The following is a 21610-nucleotide window of genomic DNA, read 5'->3' on the forward strand; positions in this document are numbered from 1 at the left end:
AAGCAAACCCTGATCACAAAAACGGTGACTTTGAATACACCAATAAAGCATCAAGTCATGGCTGTTATGCTGCAGTCCCTGTGAAGCAGAAGTGATGATCGTCTTCAGTATTCTGACGTATTTACAAGATGAATAGTGGGTGTGGCTCATGGTTTCTACTGTGAATTGATTGGATGAATAAAAACAGGATGTTCCCGTAATTTTACGGTAGTTTGCTGGCAACCACAGCTGCCGGTATTTTTCCGTAAAAACTACGGAATTTGTATTTTCTCTTTTCTTTTCTGATATTAAATGTTTTGTGGGTCACCACTAAGATGAAGAGTGGAGTCTGTGTTTAACTCACGGTCAGGCAAAGATATTCTGATGTCATGCTTGCATGTTGCTTTGTTTAAAAGTGACTTTAATAATGAATTACAAAGAAATAAAGTAAGTAAATGTAATGTTTTCACTTTTATGCATTTGGACCTAGTTTTCATTTTCTATAAAGAAATGTTGTTGATATAAAATACGCAAATGTATTAAGTTCATTCACAGCTTGAAGTGTGTGCCCTGAAGTTTTAAACTGCAAGACTGTTTACGTTCTTTTCCTGTATTTTTTACGGAATTTTACTGGCAACCACAGCTGCCGGTATTTTTCCGTAAAAATTACGGAACATTTTTTACAGTGTACCTTAACACTGGTCTCCACTGACGGTGTGACCAGAACGAAAGGAGGGTAATCAAGCACTAGCAGAACATGGCTCTTACCACAGCCTGAGTTCGGACGGCACCAACACAACATCGCCAGGGCCAGCAATGAGACCCCAACCTTGTCATACACCGCTCACCAGTACTTCAAGGAAAGACCCCGGAGTGTGACACCAGCCTTTGTCCAGCAATCACTGCAGAACATGTGAAGGCCAGAGAGCATGCTGCACCCGGCAAGTAAATCAATGCATCCAGTGCATCCTTCACAAGAGGAAAGTTATGTGAGTGACAAGATTTGGTATCATAACTTTGCCCAGCTACGTGAGACGTGGAGGGGTAGCTAGACAACACCCCTCCTCATGACACAGGACTACAGGCATTTGCGTGGAAGCCAATCATTCCATCCCACCTGCTGTTTCATCCAGGACTGCTGCTGTGCATCTCGGTGGAGACAGGACACACCCTAACCAACCTGTTGCCAGAACCAGCAAACAGGTGCAGGGGTGCTCTCCCTTGATGTCTAAGCAGGATCGAAAAGAGCCTTGAGAGCATTCTCTGCCTGTATGTCGAGATCCTGTGAACCAAAAGGAACCTCCAGTGATCCCGCCATCATGATCCAACTATCCATCGTCAGCTGAAGTTTACATTCGCACATCCTCTTCCGAAAGGGGGGATATGTAGTGTCTGGATCAGATCAAATAAATGAAAATACAAAAAAAAATTAATAAACATTGTTTAAACAGTTCACAAAAAACAAAAGTAAAGTGTTTGGTGAGCCTGTCTCACCTACTACTGCCAACTCACTTCCTGTTAGCTCGATAGAGCCGTTCAGGTAGTGTGGCCGTAAGCGGAAACTGTCCGCCCGAGCTCGCCTCATAAAAAAGCGGCCAAATGGGTTAAAGAACTTGGCAATATCAGACAAGAGCGGGCGTGCTCAGGGTGGTGTGGCCTTAAGAGGAAACTGACCGCCTGAGCTCTCCTCATAAAAAAGCGGCAAATTGGCCACCATGCGTTAAAGAACTGAAGCTTACAGCACCTTGTATTCCCAGGCAGTCTACCATCCAAGTACTGACCAGGCCCGACCCTGCTTGGCTTCCGAGCTCAGACGAGAGCGGGCATGCTCAGAGTGGTGTGGCCGTAAGCGGAAACTGATCGCCCGAGCTCGCCTCATAAAAAAAGCGGCCAAAAGGCATCACAGAATTTAAGCTTACAGCACCTGGTATTCCCAGGCGGTCTCCCATCCAAGTACTGACCAGGCCCGACACTGCTTGGCCTCCGAGATCAGACGAGAGAGGGCGTGCTCAGGGTGCTGTGGCCGTAAGAGGAAACAGACGAGAGCGGGCGTGCTTATCAGCAGGCAATTTCCAGTTTAAACATAAGTCCTTCCTCCATTACAGTCTTTTCATTCTTGGCAACTACTCTTCTTTCCCATATCACACTCTTCATCAGCATTTTATTCCGACATCACTCTGACATCACTCTATCACTGTAAAATCACTCTTTACATCATTCTGACGTCACTGTGATGTCACTTTGACATCACACTGACATCACTCTGATTTAAATCTGACATCATTCTGACGTCACTCTGACATCATTCTGAAATCACTGTAAAATCACTCTATCACTCTGACATCATTCTGACGTCACTCTGACATCCTTCTGACATCACTCTGACTTTAATCTGACATCACTCTGATTTTAATCTGACATCACTCTGACTTTAATATGACACAATTCTGACATCACTCTAAAATCACTCTGACATTTGCAGTAAAACCACAGTCTCCACAAAGTTACCTTTTTCTCTATAGTAACCATTAGGGTTGCACGGTGTAACAGTGCTATGGTAGCATCGCGATGCTGAAGCTTCAAAATACCCACAATGCCTCTCTATTTTTGAAACGGTAGCATCATAGTTAATGTTGCATATGCACATTAATACTCATTTGAACACTTACATCTGCCTTTTTGTGGTGTTCATCTTCTAAATGAATTTGTGTTTTGAATAACAAAAATAAAAGTCCCGTTAAATTAAACACTCTTAGTGAACTATAGTGTTTGCTTTTTAAAATTGTAGTGCCATTGTAATAAATTGATAAACACTTAATAATATAGTAAAGTTAAAAAAACACAATAGTATCTGAGAATTTTACTGCAGTTTAACATAGTTAATACTATAGTATACTACAGTGATATGTAGTGTTGCAAACTTGTGCTCTGTAAACTAATGTAGGAATATTCATGAATTACTTCCATTAACACATGCGTGAGGTTGGTAGCGCCTTTCTAGGAATGTTTCACTGATTTATATTTTTGAATGTAGCAGAACAGAGGCCAATGTGAGGTTTTGGTAAAACAAATTCTTCTAGAATTAATGATATCTTGTGTTATTGAGAAGGGAAGATGTTCACGGCCTTTGAGCTGTGGATAAGACTGAAACATAGCATGGGAAAATGTAAAATAAGATTTGATTGGTGGAGAAAAGAGCAGTAGGGGTATAAAAATGGTATGCAGATAACAGAGAGTGTTCCACACTCCGCAGACTGATAAAGGTCACACTTTCTTGAGTTGATCCTGCTTGCAAGCAAATCAATATTTTCAAAGACAAATATTGGTCTCATCTCTCAGAAATGTTTCCACAACAATGGACAAATATACCACTATTGTATAGTAACAAAGGAAAGCACACAAATGATAAAAATGTGACAATTTTATGTAGTGTAAAAATTATATGGCCCTAATTAATCCATGTGTACGTAACATGAATGTCTTTTGTCAGATACCTGCCTTTTCATGATGAACTGCACTTGCATCTTTTTTTTATGACAACCAACCATAATAATAATTATGCTCCTAATGTTTGGCTTGTGCTACCAAACATTTAACCTCTATAGCTCCAGTACTATGTTCAAGAAAAGTCTGCATTCATTTACTGCATTCTGTATGCTACTACAGGGTGCTGAGGGCTGTCACTCTTTTCCTGTTGGTTCTTTGCAATGCTGGCAAATGTAACCCACCCAGCAAAGAGTCGTCGAAAAGATGTCGAAAAGATATCACTGCCAGACGTCCAAATGTGGTTGAAATGTAAAAGGTGAAAAGACGTCATTTTCGCATCATTGATAAAATTTATTTTTCCGGTCGTTGAGAAGATGTCTTTTTGGGGTTGTTGAAAGACGTCTATTTCCAGACCTGAATTTTACTTCATTTTAAGCATAAATACATTTTTATGTATTAAATTTTATATTATATCGTATCTCTCAAAATAAGACAATTGACAAAAAGTACAACAAAACATTTATTACCATGTTACATTACACAAATGATCGAAAGATTTGAATAACAAAATGTAATAAGAACACTTTAGTTTGCATGGTGCACGCTACCGCCAGATTCCGCGGGGGCATGTTTAAGGTGGTCTACCATGGCTTTGCCTATGATGTGGTCGGTGGCCTTGCTGTCCCGCTTTTTGACTGCATCTGGAATGACAAAGAAAAACACATTTGTTTTCAGTTTGTTATTCAAAAGGAATAATTAACTAGTTGTAAATTTTTTCTCAGTTCGCATATAGCCTAAATGAAATGCCTCGATCCGCAGTTTAGGAATAAAGATTTACGGCGCCTTCCGTAAAATCACGTTGGACCCAGAAAGGGTATTTCTTACATTACCAATTAACAACCGAAGAGGATTGAAGCCTGCTAGACTCTATAATTTCCAGCAGCGAATAAAGGCATTTAACAAAAAGGACAGCGGCCTTTAACATTGTACGGTCAACTGTTGTGTGAAAGCATGAAAAGAACGGTCCCCTCTTGTCCTGTGTCCTTATTCGATGATCATTAATATTCGTATTATTAATTTCTTCATAATATGTAATTTTCTTTTTTTGTGAGCTTCTGTTTTAGGGTGAGTTTAAATAAAACGGTTACTCAGTAATAAACGTAAATAAACATGTGGTCCACTCTGAAGTGAGTCGGGCTGTGTCACAGACCACAGTTTTTATTCCAGGTTTCGAAGGGTTGGCACGCAAGCAAGAATTTGTGACAGAAGTTGCTCTTTTAGCAAGCAAACTTAATTTGTAGTTGTATTCTAAAAATTCTGCTTCAGTACTACGGCTTTCAAGCCTCCTCAGAAACAGACTCTTATGTTGAAATTGTTGCTATGGTAATAGTTCCGCTCATTTTATAGTTATGACCTTAAATAAAAAGTGATTTCGTTAAGTAAAAAAAAAATTTCATTTTAAAATAAAAAATCTTACCTGTTTCTTTTTTTTCAATGAGATATGCAGTGAAATACCTTGCTCATCCAATGATCTTTTTCAATGGCATCAAAATCAATTTATTACAGAATGAAAGTATTGGTTTTGAAATTTGAAATGAACTTTGTTTAATATCTAAAGTTTTCATTTTCTCAAATGCACTGCAATCGTGGCCGTCACATTTTATTCAAAATATCTTCCTTTGTGTTCAGGAGAACACAGACATTTACACAGCTTTGGGACAATTGGAGGGTTAGAAAATTATGACAGATTCTTAATTTTTGGATTAACTATTCTGGATTTGCCTCCAAAAAGCTAATTATGTAGTTTCATCTAAACATAGAAATCAGTTCATTGTGAAGTTCCAGCACACTCTAAAAAAGGCTGAGTTAAAACAACCCAATTTGGGTTATTTTGGTAACCCAACGTTGGGTCAAGTATGGATAAACCCAGCGTTGGGTTATTTTAACCCAGCCATTTGGGTTAAATCTTTGACCCAACATGCTGGGTTGTTTTATTTACATCAACTATTACATTGCTGGTTTAAAACAAACCCAAAATGTTTGAAAATAATAATAATATTACAGAATTACTTGAGGCACTAGTTATAATCAAAAGTTGAAGTTTTATTAAGGATCGAAATGCAAGACAAAAGGAATTCATAAAAACTTGCAATATTTTAATGCTCAATGAGCAATAAAACGGCATATAAAACTCTTCGTACAATTTATGTTTATACATTTTTTTTCCCATTCCATTTTCTACCGCTTATCCGAACTACCTCGGGTCACGGGGAGCCTGTGCTTATCTCAGGAGTCTGGATACACCCTGGATGGAGTGCCAACCCATCGCAGGGCACGCACACACACTCACTCATTCACTCACTCACACCCTACGGACAATTTTTCCCAGAGATGCCAATCAATCTACCATGCATGTCTTTGGACCAAGGGAGGAAACCGGAGTACCCGGAGGAAACCCCCAAGGCACGGGGAGAACATGCAAACTCCACACACACAAGTCGGAAGCGGGAATCGAACCCCCAACCCTGGAGGTGTGAGGCGAACGTGCTAACCACTAAGCCACCGTGCCCCCTATGTTTATACATACATATTAAAAAAAATAAACATCAATAAATTACATAAATTTAGATTTTAAACATATACATAAAGTCGCATAAGAAAATATAAATAGTTGGACAACTTTCCACTTCGAAACTCATAACTGTTTACAAAATACAATAAACAAAGTTGCACAAGTAAAATGCTTTAGGGCAATTCCAGCATTATGGATGTGACAAAAACACTCAGAGAAGGTATTTGTTACCAATATACTGAACCATTTATTTTTATTTTACTAAACCCTTTCAATTCAATTCAAGTTTATTTATATAGCGCTTTTCACAATGTGTATTTTTAAAACAAAAAATTAAAACACAGGACAGTTCATGGTATTTATACAACGAGTAAGATCATTCTAATAAATAATATCTAATTTCTAAATAAATAAATAAATGAATGAATGCAGTCTACTGGTGAGCAGGCCAACACTGCCCTGCTGTGGCGAGGAACCCAAACTCCAATGATTGATTAATGGAAAAAAAACTCGGGAGAAACCTTGCTCAGCAGGGAAGGCCAGATCCTCTCTGACGTGTCATAGCTGCACTTAAACTGGTGACATGTGATTTAAGTTTAGCATTTAATACCAAATATTGTATCTTCAGCATTAATAAGACAAATAGTCTGTCTTTGCTCTTGGTTGGGGATGTAGTGGTCTGAGCTGGGATGGTCCGATGGTCATATTTCTCTTGGCTGGTGGTGGAATTGCCTTAGATGGAGCTGGGATTGTCAGTCAATCTGCAGCTGTAGCTGGCGTAATCTCAATTTGGGGATGGGCATCTGTCGGTCGTCTGGACATGGTGGAACTTCTTCCTACCTCGGGGTGGGCATCCCGAGGCAGAGGCGGAAAGAGAATAAAGAGAATAATTAGCGTAGCTGCTGTTCATTAACTATACATTAAGTGAAAGCTTGGCTGAAAAGATGTGTCTTTAATCTAGATTTAAATTGGGAGAGTGTGTCTGACCCTCGAATAGTATCAGGAAGGCTATTCCAGAGTTTAGGTGCTACATATGAAAAAGCTCGTCGCCCTTTGGTGGATTTTGTTATTCTAGGTCTTGTCAAAAGTCCTAAGTTTTGAGATCTTAGAGAGCGTGATGGGTTGTAACGTGATAAAGGCTTGGTTAAGTAAGTAGGTGCTAAACCGTTCAGGGCTTTGTAAGTAATTAAAATAATTTTAAAATCAATACGATACTTAATGGGTAGCCAGTGAAGCGATGATAAAACTGGGGTTATGTGATCGTATTTTCTTGACCTAGTAAGAACTCTGGCAGCTGCATTCTGAACTAACTGTAGTTTGTTTATCGATGATACAGGACAACCACTAAGTAGAGCATTACAATAGTCAAGCCGTGAGGTCACAAATGCATGAATAAGCTTTTCTGAGTCTGCAACACATAAACTATTTCGTAATTTAGCAACATTTCTAAGGTGGAAGAAGGCTGTTTTTGTGATATTTGAGATGTGATTTTTATATGGCAGGTTGCCGTCTAATATAACGTCTAGGTCTTTAACTGTATTTGTTGGAGTAACAGTGCAGCTTTCAATTTGCAAGCTGTAATCGGAGATATTCTGTTTACTTGATTTTGGTGCTATAAGTAATATTTCTGTTTTGCTAGAGTTTAAAAGGAGGAAATTACTAGTCATCCAATGTTTTATGTCCTCGATGCACTCTGCAAGTTTGGATAGCTTAAAGGAATCATCTGGTCTTAATGAGATATATAGCTGAGTATCATCTGCATAACAGTGGAAGCTAATTCCATGTTTTCTAATAATGTTGGCGAGGGGCAGCATGTATATGGAAAAAAGCAAGGGTCCTAAAACCGATCCCTGAGGTAATCCATAATTTACTTGTGTAAGATTTGACGATTTCCCATTTAAATGGACGTATTGATATCTGTCTGTTAAGTAAGATCTGAACCATTGCAGTGCCTGTCCCTGAATACCGATATAATTGTATAAACGATCTAGTAGTATTTTATGGTCTACAGTATCGAAAGGAGCACTAAGGTCAAGCAGGACTAAGAGTGAGATGTTAAACCTTTATCTGAAGCAATAAGGAGGTCATTTGTAATTCTAACGAGCGCAGTTTCAGTGCTGTGATGCGGTCTAAAGCCAGACTGAAACTTTTCGTTCATGTCATTATTTTGTAGGAAGGTACACAGTTGAGTTGACACTACTTTTTCTAGTATTTTAGACAAGTACGGGAGATTTGAAATCGGTCTATAGCTTCCAAGTTCGTTGGAGTCTAAGTTTGGTTTTTTGATAAGAGGCTTAATGAAAGCCAGCTTAAAGGGCCCTGGGACATGTCCTAGATTCATTGACGAGTTGATTATGTTACAAATGGGCTCAATTACAGCAGGTAGTAACTCTTTTATTAAAGTAATCGGAATGGGGTCTAATAAGCATGTCGTTGGTTTGAATGTTGCAATAATTTTAATTAAATCTTCCTGATTTATAGGAGAAAAACACTCTAGCTTTTCTTTTTGGGTGACGGTTGAAACTAATTCTTCCGACACACTTGGAGGTTTGGTTTTAGCTATGTTGTCTCGTATTATTTCGATTTTCTTAGTAAAAAACTTCATGAATTCATTGCTACCAAGGTGCGGCGGAATACCCAGGTCAGGTGGAGTCTGTTTGTTTGTTAGTTTAGCAATTGTACTAAATAAAAACCTTGGATTGTTTTTGTTATTTTCTATGAGGTTACGGAAGTGCTCGGCTTTTGCTGCTTTTAGTGCCTTTTTGTAACAGCTTGCACTCTCTTTCCATGCAATTTTAAAGACCTCTAATTGGGTTTGTTTCCATTTTCGCTCCAGTTTACGCGTTTCTCTTTTTAGGGCGCGAGTGGTGTTACTATACCATGGTGCTATGATCTTTCCATTAATCCTTTTTGACTTCATAGGTGCGACCGCTTCTAATGCATTAGAGAAAATGGTGCCCATGTTGCTGGTCATGTGATCGAGCGATTCTATATAAGTTGGAAAGGTTATTAGAGGAGTCAGATCTGGCAAGTTCTTTACGAAACTAAATTTAGTAGTTGAGGTGATTGTTCTACCCTGTCGATAACAAGATATACAACTGATTTCTGCAGTGCGCAGTGTACATGTTATAAGATGGTGATCGGAAACATCGTCGCTTTGAGGTATAATATCGATATTGGTTAGATCGGCTCCGTGAGATATAATCAAGTCTAGGGTATGATTAAGGCGATGAGTAGGTCTATTGATGTATTGTGTTACACCACAAGAGTCTAGTAGTTCTTTAAACGCCACAGCTAATGGATCGTTAGCACTATCTACGTGGATATTAAAATCTCCGACAATCAGTACTTTATCGACATTAACCAATAGATCCGATAAGTAGTCTGCGAACTCTATCAGAAAATTAGTGTAAGGCCCAGGGGGTCTATACACAGTAACCACTGTAAGGGAGACCAATGATTTTTTACTTTTGTTTGGAACGCAAGCATTTCAAATGATTTAAATGTATGCATTGTTCTCCGAGTAACGGTAAGAAAGTCTCTAAAGATTGTTGCATCACCACCACCTCGACCAACCGGACGTGGCTCATGAATATAACCGTAGCTTGGTGGAGTAGACTCATTTAGGCCGAAGTAATCATTTGGCTTAAGCCAGGTTTCAGTAAGGCAAAGTATATCAAAACTGTTATCTGTGATCATTTCATTTACAATAAACCCTTGTTGATAGAACTGCACTAATATGATAAAATATCAGTCTATGCAGAAGTTTTCTATTTTAAAGAAAGGAAATAAATAAGCGTTATGGATGTGAAAGTGGGACACCGTATTCAGGAGGCAACAAACTTTGTAGGATTTCTGTGAACTAAAATGTACAAACCTGAAGCAATAATACCTTAACTTGAAGAGAGACCTCACACAGGTAATTGAACCACCAAATGTAGATAATCAGAATCAGAAATCAGAAAGAGCTTTATTGCCTAGTATGTTTGCACATACAAGGAATTTGTTTTGGTGACAGGAGCATCCATTACACAGAATAAGCAACAACACAGAGACCATCAAACAATACAAAAAACAGTTACACAGATGATTTAAATAAGGGCCTATGGGTATAAAAATTAAGAAATACAATACAGTAAACATAAGAGTAAAGCTATAGAGAGTAAAGTTATGTGTGTATGTAAATATGTACAAGTAAAAAATAGAATATACTATTTCAGTCAAAGGTATGTGTTATATACAGCAAGATGAAATATAATTTACAGAAAAAGTTGTATAAAAAATAGAAAGTGTATTATCTGAAGGATATTGAAGATTGCACTTTATTATTATTGCACAGAGTTAATTGCACATAAGAAGTCTTGCACGCAAGAAAAAATTAAAAAATAAATTAACTGTTCAAGAGGTAGATGGCCTGAGGGAAGAAGCTATTTTTGTGTCTGGTTGTTTTGGTGCTCAGTGCTCTGTAGCGGCGACCAGACGGCAGCATTGTGAAGAGATGATGGCTTGGATGTGAGAGGTCCAGAGTGATTTTCTTAGCCCTTTTCCTCACTCTGGATGTATAGAGTTATTGGAGGGTGGGCAGGGGAGCACCAATGATCTTCTCAGCAGTCCAAACCGTCCTCTGTAGACTTCTGAGGTCTGACTTTGTGGCTGAGCCAAACCAGACAGTGATGGATGTGCAGAGAACAGACTCTATGACCGCTGAGTAAAACTGTTTTAATAGAGTTTGCGGTAGGTTGTACTTCTTACATCAGCTGAAGAAGTTCAACCTACCGCAAACTCTATTAAAACAGTTTTACTCTGCTGGGCTTTTTTAGCAATAGAGCCATTGTGGCTCTATTGGGGCCATTGGGGCCTATCCATTGTGATTGTCCCACTTCAGGTCCTGAGAGATGATGGTCCCCAGGAACCTGAATTACTCCACTGCTGCCACAGTGCTGTTCATGATGGTGAGAGGGGGGAGTGCAGGGGGGTTTTAAGCGTGTTCAGCTCTAAGTTGTTATGACTGCACCAGACAGACAGCTGCTCGACCTCCTGTCTAATGTGCAGTTAGTACAGTAAAACCTTTGGTAAAAACTTTTTTCATGGTATTGGTTGACATTTGCAAGGAATGTATTAGTCCGAGAACTTTCCTCTTCATATAAACTCTCAATTTTTTTTGAAAAGCTTTAGTTCTTTCGGTTCCAGTGCTGCTTAACCTGACATATCCACGGAGCAGTCTTACTGAAGAGGATTCTTTTCCTGGGAGTTTGTAGACAACAGTGTGGTGTGCACTTTTGGAAGTGGATGTCCAGCAGGAGGGTTTCTTTATCAATTTCTTCATCTATAAAGAGACAAGAAAAGAGACAAAAGAAGATTGTAAGGAAACTGGCCTACCCAGAGCACAATGGATTATAATAAACATATAAAGAAGTACATTAATATTTTACCTAAATAAAGTTTACCTAGCTTGGTATCAGGACATCCAAGTTCCAGTCTACTTTCCCCTGAATTGAATGATCCTTTAATATTATCTGTTATTCTGCAACCTGTCAGTGGGGGAGGGGGGGGGGGTGGGAAGAAGAGTGGGATCTAGTACAGACAGTGAAATACAGTCTTTAAATAATAATATTATAAACGTTAACACAACTCTTAACTAATTCTACACACTCGGGAATACGTAGAAGAATAAAAAGACCAACAATTGTTCGTCTCATATACCCAAAATTAATTATATCGCACGGTTGACCACTAACGTTATAAGAGCCAGCGGCTATTCCCGAAGCAATAGAGCTGCTTTCTAGTGGTGGGAAGTCCGGCTTTTTTCCGCAAACCGGTTCTTTCGGACAGTTCGTTGCAATGAACCGGTTCAAAAAACCGGTTCATCGGTTAATTTACGCCAGAACGTAATGACTACTGTTATGACGTTGGTCGGGATGAAAATACACTTGGCTGAAAATTTAATGAAGACACTTTAAGTCATTAATTATCATCACTTAAAACATCATCATGATCTGATAAGTTTATCACATTTAAGTTTGGCAAATAATGAACACAGATACAGACCAAGGCAGAAATATGCAAGCGACAGTATAAAGTGAATAATCTGTTATTTATTTGTTATTAAATACATTTACGTTTTGTCAGATTGCCCGCTCGTCGTCGTCACCCGTGCTTATTGTGTTCATACATTGGTTTTTCTTAATTCCAAAAAAAAATTAACTTCAGAGTGATAGAAGCCTGCTAGATTTCACACGCACGCATGCGCAGCCGCAGTTTATCAACTAGCGCTTATCAACCGGTTCACATATATTATTCACAAATCGGACGTGTCCGAAAGACACGGCTCTCGGTTGATGACTGGAAAGCCAATGCAATGCAACCGATTCGATTTTGTGAATCAAGATTCTCTGCGAAAACGATTCAATCCGCTTGTTTCGTTCCCGTGCATGATAACTTCTAGATTTGTATCATCTTCTTTAAAAATGAAATAAGATATGTTCATGAAAATACTATGGATTCAACATGAAACAAATGAATGTGTAGTTTAGTTTTACAAACTGATAGCCTAAGAATTGTTTTCAATCTTTAAAGTAATTATAAAGCAAAAATGCACAACATTAATGCATTCATAAAAACAAACACGCACGCGCATCAGCTGAGCTCATCGGCCTGGTTCACATCTCGAGCGTGTCCGAAAGACAGTGAACCAGCTCTTGGTTCAATAAATGTAGTGGTGATCCAAAAACTGTTGCAACCGATTCTTGAATCATTAACGAGAACCGCTCTAGGGGGTGCATGCGTGGGTAACTGATGAAATATGTGGATAAGTGCTTTCTGGAGGCGCGAACCGCTTTGAAAGATTCAGTTCGATTTGGTGAACCGGTTCGACCGGCTCACTATAAAGAACCGGTTCAAAAGAACGATTCGTTCGTGAACCGGCCATTCACTACTGCTTTCAGCGGAGCCACGACCGCTGATAGCCGGAAGCTCACACCTCCGACAGCGTCTTAATAAAATCTCAAAGAGAAGTTATGTTTATATTAGTGGTGGTCCGTTAATGGCGTTAACGCAGTGAGACTCTTATCGCGCGATAAAAAAAATGTCGCCGTTAATCTATTCTCAAAGTTGGGTTGGGAGCTGGGTCTATACTACGCAAGCTATGATGACTTTCACCTTGATATTTTAGCGCGGATGTATACCAGCTTAACTGCACTGCACGGGGCGAGAACGAGATTTTTCAACTCGCGTGATTCGCGTCATTCGCGGAAGCAGAAGCCGCCTCATCATCTTATAACCAGGGCTTCATTCGCGCGATTCGCGCCGCAAGTAGGTCTATTGGCTCTTTGCATTAACATATAAATCACTCGCGCTTGACACGCCATTCGCGTTTGGTCTGAACACAACATAACGTTACTGTGAAATTACCGCATCAAACGTGACGTGCTAACATGGATGCAGCTATGAAGCCGCCGGGTTTGCTTCAGGGAATATTAATTTTTAAGAAGCTTCCCAATAGAAACCTCTACAAGACTAAGGTTGTTTGCACCTTGTGCAATGCGGAATTGGTTTAAAAAAAACACTTTCTCTCAACAGGTAGTGGTCTAGCTTTAGTTGAAACCAGTAACTTTGTATTGAGATCTAATGTATTATGGCTCCTGTATGACATATCGCTTGTTGCTCCCTCACTCTTTGTAAGTCGCTTTGGATAAAAGCGTCTGCTAAATGACTAAATGTAAATGTATTGTAGGAGCTCTTCCAGTCTCAAGTACCACCTAAACGCAAATCATCCCTTAGCTAATGCGGAAGTAAACACAAGTTCATTTTATTGAACATAATTTAATTTTAATCACCAATTATCATAGTAGAACAGATTTCTCAAGCAGTTTGTGATGCATTTTGGAAACAGGAGATGAGCCCCTGGTCTAATGCGCCACATGGCTTGAGAAACCCGTTCTCAAAGACTTACTTTTAGTCATTATTTGGGTATCACACATATTCTGAATGCCTTCGGCAGAATTCAAATGAGCCATTTTAATCTAGATTAATCTAGATTAATCTTGGAATTAATCTAGATTAATCTAGATTAAAAAAATTAATCTATGCCCTCCACTAGTTTATATATAAATCGTATTTGAGTTGTTAACAACTACATTCTCGTCTAAAAGACTCTTAAAACTACGTTCCGTCACCGAACATTCGTGGTATTTCACAAAAAATGAGCTGGATGTTTGCTTTTTACACGACGCTCTCTGGAGTCGACCTTAAACTAATATCAAGTTGCGTGAGTTACTGAACTAAATGACTCACACTCGGAAAGCTGTTATTCGAAGAATAAAATGTATGTTTTACGAGTTTTTAATGTATAAAACTATCCCACCCAGCAAAAAGTCGTCGAAAAGACGTCAGTGCCAGACGTCCAAACAACGTCGAAATGTGGTTGAAAAGTGAAGACGTCTTTTTCGGGTTGTTGAAAGACGTCTATAAAAAGTTTTGTCTTTTTCCAGACTTGAATTTAACTTAATTTTAAGCATAAAATCATTTATATGCATTCAATATTATATTATATATCTCAAAATAAGACAACTGACTAAAAGTACTATGAAACATTTATTGTCAGTTACATAACACACAAATGATCGAAACATTTGAATAACAAAATGTAATAAGAACACATTAGTTTGCACGGTGCCCGCTACCACTAGATCGCTCAGGGGCATGTGTCGTCTCCCATGGCTTTGACTATGATGTGGTCGGTGGCCTTGCTGTTTCACATTTTGACTGCATCCGCAATGACAAAGAAAAACACATTTGTTCTCAGTTTGTTACTCAAAAGGAATAATTAATTTGTTGTAAAGATGGTTAAATTAGCATATAGCCTAAATGAAATGCCTCGATTCACAGTTTAGGAATATAGATTCCTTCCGTACAATAACATTGGACCCGAAAACGGTATTTTACATTATACGACAATGGCCTTTAACATTATACGGTTCAGATGTAAACAGCACATAAAAGACAGGAATCCATGTGTGAGCAGTTAATGCAGTAGCCTACATTTAACGGAAAAGACGGTCCGTCAACTGTTGTGTGAAAGCATGAAAGAAACTCCCCTCAGACTGTCTGTGTCCTTATTCGAGGATTATTACTATGATTATTCTTACTTTCTTCATAATATGTAATTTTCTTTTGTTGTAAGCTTATGCTTTAGGTTGAGTTTAAATAAAACGGTTAAGTCAAAAGCTTTTACCTCAGAAAAACAGCTGTAGTGTGGTCCACTCAGAAGTGAGTCGGGTGCACTTCGCGTGACGGTCACAGACCACAGTATATATTTCAGGTCTCGCGGGGTTGGCACGAGCAAGCAGCCAAGAAGTACTATTTTATTATATTTTTTATACATGACATTTTTAATGTGTATCTGTCAGGGTTGGTCAGAGATTGAGGAATCAATAGCGGTGATAGAAAATTTATTAGAGCTTGAACAAAATCCAGACAGGAAAATAAAATAATCAGGGCAACAGACAAGGCTCCGTAGAGTTGGTCGACTGCAAGGCCAACTGGGGTAAGCCCCAGTGTACGGCAGCGTCAACCACGTCGAAGGTGTGAGGAACCTGTCTGCAATGTAGACGCGAAGATCCTCCAGGGGAACCCACTAGTTCAGAGGTCTGGCCACAGAATATCAGGATCCAGCAGAGTGATGTGAAGGGTAATCCCGGGGTCTGGACTACACCAGGGTGAGAGATCCGGGGTGAACTCAGGATCGAGGTAGGTAGCTCTTCCTCTCTGGACTGGTCAAGGATGGTGAGTTTTTGAGGTCTAGGAAGACAAACGGAATCCCAGGACAATACAATAGACAGTCAAACAGGACACAAGACTACACACAGATTGCAGAATGCAAACAAGAGTTTTCCACAAGACTAGGAGAGAATTCGAGACGGCACTGTGACCTGAGTCAACGATAGCACGAGGGACAATGAGAAGTGATGGTGTTTATAAAGGGGTAAGTGAGATAGGAACCAGCTGTGGGTAGTGAGGAAAATGATGATGTAATGAGGGCGGCAGGTGACAACAATCACACTCAGACAGCGAACACGTGGTAACAAGACACGAACTCCACGTGTTCGAACACTCACACACCGAACAAAAACAAACATGACGGAGATCAACCTTGGAACCCAACATGTATCTATGGAAACACACCTTGCGTTATACTACCTTATGACAAAGAAAGTAGATAGATTAGAAAAAAATTGCAGTGCGGCTCCGTAAACCTAGGCTGACTAGTGGTGTGTGTGGCTCTTTGCTAAAAAGTCCACTTTCAAAATATACTTAAATTGCTCTTTTCCGCACACTAAATTTATAGTTGTATTCTAAAAATTCTGCTTTAGTATTTAAGCCTCCTCAGAGACAAACTCTTAAGTTGAAATCGTTGCTATAGTAACGGTTTCGCTCTATCTAGTATATAGTTGATGTAGCGGAGCTTTCCTGCTCCGGGAGAAGTTATAGTTCACACTTCCTGTTTATTGATTTATGTGCTTTTAACATACTATTCATGTAGGCATATTTAAAATGTATTTAATTACCACCTGTAACTAAGTGCTAACTAAATAAAATTTTATCACATTTCATATTCGTGGTGTCTTAAAACAGGGCCGACCCAGCCTGTGTTGGTGCCCTAGACAAGATTTTAGATTGGCTGACTACACTTATGTTTTTAAGATTATCTCAAGTAGTAATACATTTAATACAAATTGTATGATTACTAAAAAGTATAAAATTAGTGTACAAAAGGAGAGCACTATAAGTACATAATGTAAGTGTACTTTTTATCATCTGACTAGGCTAGATATCAATTTAATTAATACATTTTAAATTATGTATTTTTTTTACATTCAATAAATAATGTTTAGTTTTTATCACATACATTTCTTTAAATTGTGGTATCGTAAATACTCAATGAGTCCTTCGCCCGGCTGTATAATTGTCTTATGTTCGTTTTATAGATATGACCTTAAATACAAATTGATTTCCTTAAGTAAACGAAAACATTTATAATTATTAAATATGAGATTAAAAATCTTACCTTTTTTTCAATGAGATGTGCAGTGAAGAACCTTCTCATCCAATGATCTTTTTCTTCAATGGCATCAAAATTTACTTGTCGCAGAATGAAGTCATTGGTTTTGAAATTTGAAATGAACTTTGTTTAAGATCAAGTTTTCATTTTCTCAAATCCACTGCAATCGTGGCCATGTAACAAACCTTATTCAAAATTTCTCCCTTTGTGTTCAGCAGAACATTGACATTAACACAGGTTTGGGACAATTAGTAAATTATGACAAAATCATAATTTTTAGATTAACTATTCTGAATTTGGCTCAAAGAAGCTAATTTTGTAGTTTCATCTAAACATATAACCCAGTTTATTGTAAAGTTCCATTAATGTGCAGCAACTGAAAATGAAGGAGTTTGCTTTTGGATGAGAAAAGATCATTTTTGTGCTTTGGTCAACGACTTTGTCAATATTGATTGACAATGATGATCAGGCATAACATCAATGCTTGTTTTTGGCGCTGTAATTTTGTATAACAAAAACCGTAAAAAACTAATGCACTCTGTAAATTGCGGAGAACGGTTGCGTGATAAAAAAGGGAAACTCTCCCAAATGCAACATTATGAGCAACTATTAACAACAAATCGACCAACCTTACGAAACGTCTGAAAGGTATGTGCATCATGAAGAAGCGGGGAAAACACTTTATAAAAATGAATTAGCAGTCACAGCGTTATTTTTATGGATATTTTATATTGAATATTGCGGCTTCCATTTTAAGCATATCGGCTCATTATAAATATTTGTGTGCTTTAGCCACATTGTTGAACTAGTTAAATTATATCTTAAGAAATAGTCGCAACACACGTTTTTATCACGAAACTACTGCAATGTGATTTTCTTTTCATGTCAATATTAGTAATATACGTCGATCTTTGGGCTAATTTCGACCAAATTTCGACGGACCAAATAAAGACCACATTTCGCCGTCGATTTTTGGGCAAATTTCGACCAAATTTCGACGGACCAAAGAAAAACCACATTTCGACGTCGATTTTTGGGCTAAAAGACGGCCAAATGACGTCTAGTGCTGGGTGGGATTACTGTACATCAAAAAAATGCGAAAGTATGCTAAATTCGGCTGCTCGCATTAGGTTTGAAAAGTAACGTTACGATCTAGCTTCGTTAGCTTTGGATAGCTAGTCTGTACCCACCCAGCACTAGACGTCATTTGGACGTCTTTTTTGGGGCTAAATCAAGTCGGCCCCTCCTGGCCGTCTTTTAGCCCAAAAATCGACGTCGAAATTTGGTCTTTTTTTGGTCCGTCGAATTTAGGTCGAAATTAGCCCAAAAATTGACGTCGAAATTTGGTATTTTTTTTTGTCCAACTTTAGTCCAAAAATAGTCGTTGAAAATAGGTCGTTGTTAAATTCGTCCGATTTGGTCAAAATCCTAGATCGGAGGCCTGTTTCGGACCACATAAATTACTAATATTGACATGAAAAGAAAATCACATTGCAGTACTTTCTTGATAAAAACGTGTGTTGCGACTATTTCTTAAAATATAATTTAACTAGTTTAACAATGTGGCTAAAGCACACAAATATTTGTATAATGAGCCGATATATAATGGAAGCCGCAATATTAAATTTAAAAATAACTTTGTGACTGCTAATTCATTTTTATAAAGTGTTGTCCCCGCTTCTTCATGATGCACAAACCTTTCAGACGTTTCTTAAGGTTGGTCGATTTGTTGTTAATAGTTCCCAACAAACATTGGTCCGACGGCAACGTCGTGTCCCTGGCCGAAAATAGTCGCGTTAGGACGACACTAGCCGGTAAAAATATGTGACATATAACATTTCCTAAAAATTCATTTAGATACATGCGTAGATGTCATCAGAATCCGTGTATCATTCGTTCTTTTCATATTCAATTGAGATTCCAAAATCGGAAAATTAAAAAACGGTTTGTTATTTCGTTATTCGTTTATAAATGTGATACCAAAAAACAAATAACGGGTCATTTTTCGTACTTTTGATTTAATGCTCAGATCAAAAATAGGAAATGAAATAAAGGGGACACGACAGATTTTGATTTTGAGATTTAATTTGTTCGATTTGGGTAAGCCGGAAGTTATCTTCGTGTGTGTATGTGTTGCAGTTAAAAGAAGCCTGAAAACCCTCAATCTTGCAGTGATTGACTAAGTAATTTTTTTTGTAATTTCGTATCGACACCCTGGCCGCACTGGAATCATATGCTGATTTAATTAAAGACTTATTTGAAACTGTCAGGACACATAAAGAGATGTCAACTACGCTGCAGAAGATGGGTATCCAGCGAAGTTCTGAAATGAGACGAGGCTGAATCCAGCTTCTTATTCGCAGTTTCTTATTCACGCTTAGCTTCTTAGGGACCATCTCGCGTTTCTCTTCTTTTACGTTTTTAAAATAAAAACTTTTTTGTGTGTGTGTTTCTGTGTGCGCGCGCGTGTGTGTGTGTCTGTTGGCGTGTGTCTGTGCCTGCCTGCGTGCGTGTGTGAGAGAGAGTGCACAGAGGATGGGCTGCTGCTCGCTGTCTAAGTCATGACCTGCTGAATGCCCCTTGAGATGACCGTGAACTTCACGTGGAACCTCCATCACCCACTCCTCTTAACATTCTCTATATTACTTTGATCGAACAGTTTTTTTAGGCAGCCTATGTCCACCATGAATATTAATCGAATCCAAAAGTACCTACATGTTTGAAAGTGCAATATTCTGGTGCAGAACATGCAGTACGGTTTATGCATGAGTAATTTACGTGTATATTTGTAAAAAAAACATAGTATACACCGTTTTGTTATACTTTGCATATATATAATTAACTGTTTTTATTCTATATATTTATTTTTTCTATTTCCTTTGTTTGTCTATACTGTATTTTTTCATTCTGAGCTCCTGAAACCACAACACGTTGCTTGTCTTTGTGTGCACAATTTGAAAATAAAGCTTATTCTAATTTTTTACTGATCCATTGTTCTTATACAATTTATTATACTCTTGTTGGTCTTAGCCAGTGCATTATACACACATTATATTACTGCTATGTAGTTACATGTATATATATTTAAGTAAACTTTGACACAGAACTGTGTTTTTGTACAAGTATGTCTTTGATGGTGCGTTAAAAGTTCCACAGCTAGGTTACACCTTGTCTTGATGTCTACCGTCATGCAAGAAAACAGTTTTACTGTAGCATTTTTGGGTTATTGGACAATTTGGGGTGCCATATCTCGAGTTCTTTGAGGGTGCGTTAGACGTTCTACATTGGAGTTATACCCAGTATTCATGACTAACATCTAGCCAAAAAGCAGATATTTTTATTGTAGCATTTTGTAGCAGAACTTCGCTGGATACCCATCTTCTGCAGCGTAGTTGACATCTCTTTATGTGTCTTGACAGTTTCAAATAAGTCTTTAATTAAATCAGCATATGATTCCAGTACGGCCATGGTGTCGATACGAAATTACAAAAACAATTACTTAGTCAATCACTGCAAGATTGAGGATTTTCAGGCTTCTTTTAACTTTTTGCAAATGCGGCAAACTTCCAAGTGCAACACATACACACGAAGATAACTTCCGGTTTACCCAAATCGAACAAATTAAATCTCAAAATCAAAATCTGTCGTGTCCCCTTTATTTCATTTCCTATTTTTGATCTGAGCATTAAATCAAAAGTACGAAAAATGACCCGTTATTTGTTTTTTGGTATCACATTTATAAACGAATAACGAAATAACAAACCGTTTTTTAATTTTCCGATTTTGGAATCTCAATTGAATATGAAAAGAACGAATGATACACGGATTCATCAGATCTCTAGGGTTGCATATTTGATTGTTACTTTGACTTCAGCTACGTTTAATTATATAAATATTGAAGCGGTTGAAAGGGCGTCCTCTTGTGACGTCCTCTACACGTGCATTTTTAGTCCATCGTGACCCTCTGTAAAATTCTTATGAAATAAGCAAAAGAAATTCTGCTTACCTTGAATAATACTGCAATGATTCATTTGAGTGCCCAATTAGTTTTAAAAATGTTGTGAATAGACGTTGACTGACGTTACACGTCATGCACCCTTTCACAATTTAAAGTGGATGATTGCCAAAACTGTGCGGTCAAAATCCGTAATCCATACTCCAGTCCAGTTGGTGGCGGTAATGCTCCTTCAGTTGATTTACCATCCGCAATAAACTCTAAAGAAGAGGAAGACTCGGTAATGTCGGTTTGGTTTATTTCGAAAAGTGACGGAGTATTACAAATACTTCTGTTGGGTAAGTACATTTTGTATAGTTTTATTAATGTGGTTGAGTCTTACTTGTTGGAGACGAAGGAACTGAAAGAAATGATGCGCACATGGTCAGCTGCCATGTAGTTTGTGTTTGGCTAAAATTAGCTAGCAGGCTAAAAGGTCGTTTAAAGTTAGGCTTTACCCTAGTTTCTACACTTGAGCTGTGCTGTGTAACGTTAATGCTTCTTGCTAGGATATTGATAG

The 21610-nt window shown here is 38.3% G+C and overlaps 2 pseudogenes; both read right to left on the bottom strand.

The window, feature by feature from the left end:
- Positions 1-1711: 1711 nt before the first annotated feature.
- On the bottom strand, positions 1712-1830 carry LOC130414907 (5S ribosomal RNA; annotated as a pseudogene).
- A 61-nt stretch (positions 1831-1891) lies between these two features.
- Positions 1892-2010, bottom strand: LOC130414934 (5S ribosomal RNA; annotated as a pseudogene).
- Positions 2011-21610: the final 19600 nt, after the last annotated feature.

Source organism: Triplophysa dalaica, chromosome 24 (genome assembly GCF_015846415.1).
Source record: "Triplophysa dalaica isolate WHDGS20190420 chromosome 24, ASM1584641v1, whole genome shotgun sequence".
In the NCBI taxonomy this organism is placed as follows: Eukaryota; Metazoa; Chordata; class Actinopteri; order Cypriniformes; family Nemacheilidae; genus Triplophysa; species Triplophysa dalaica.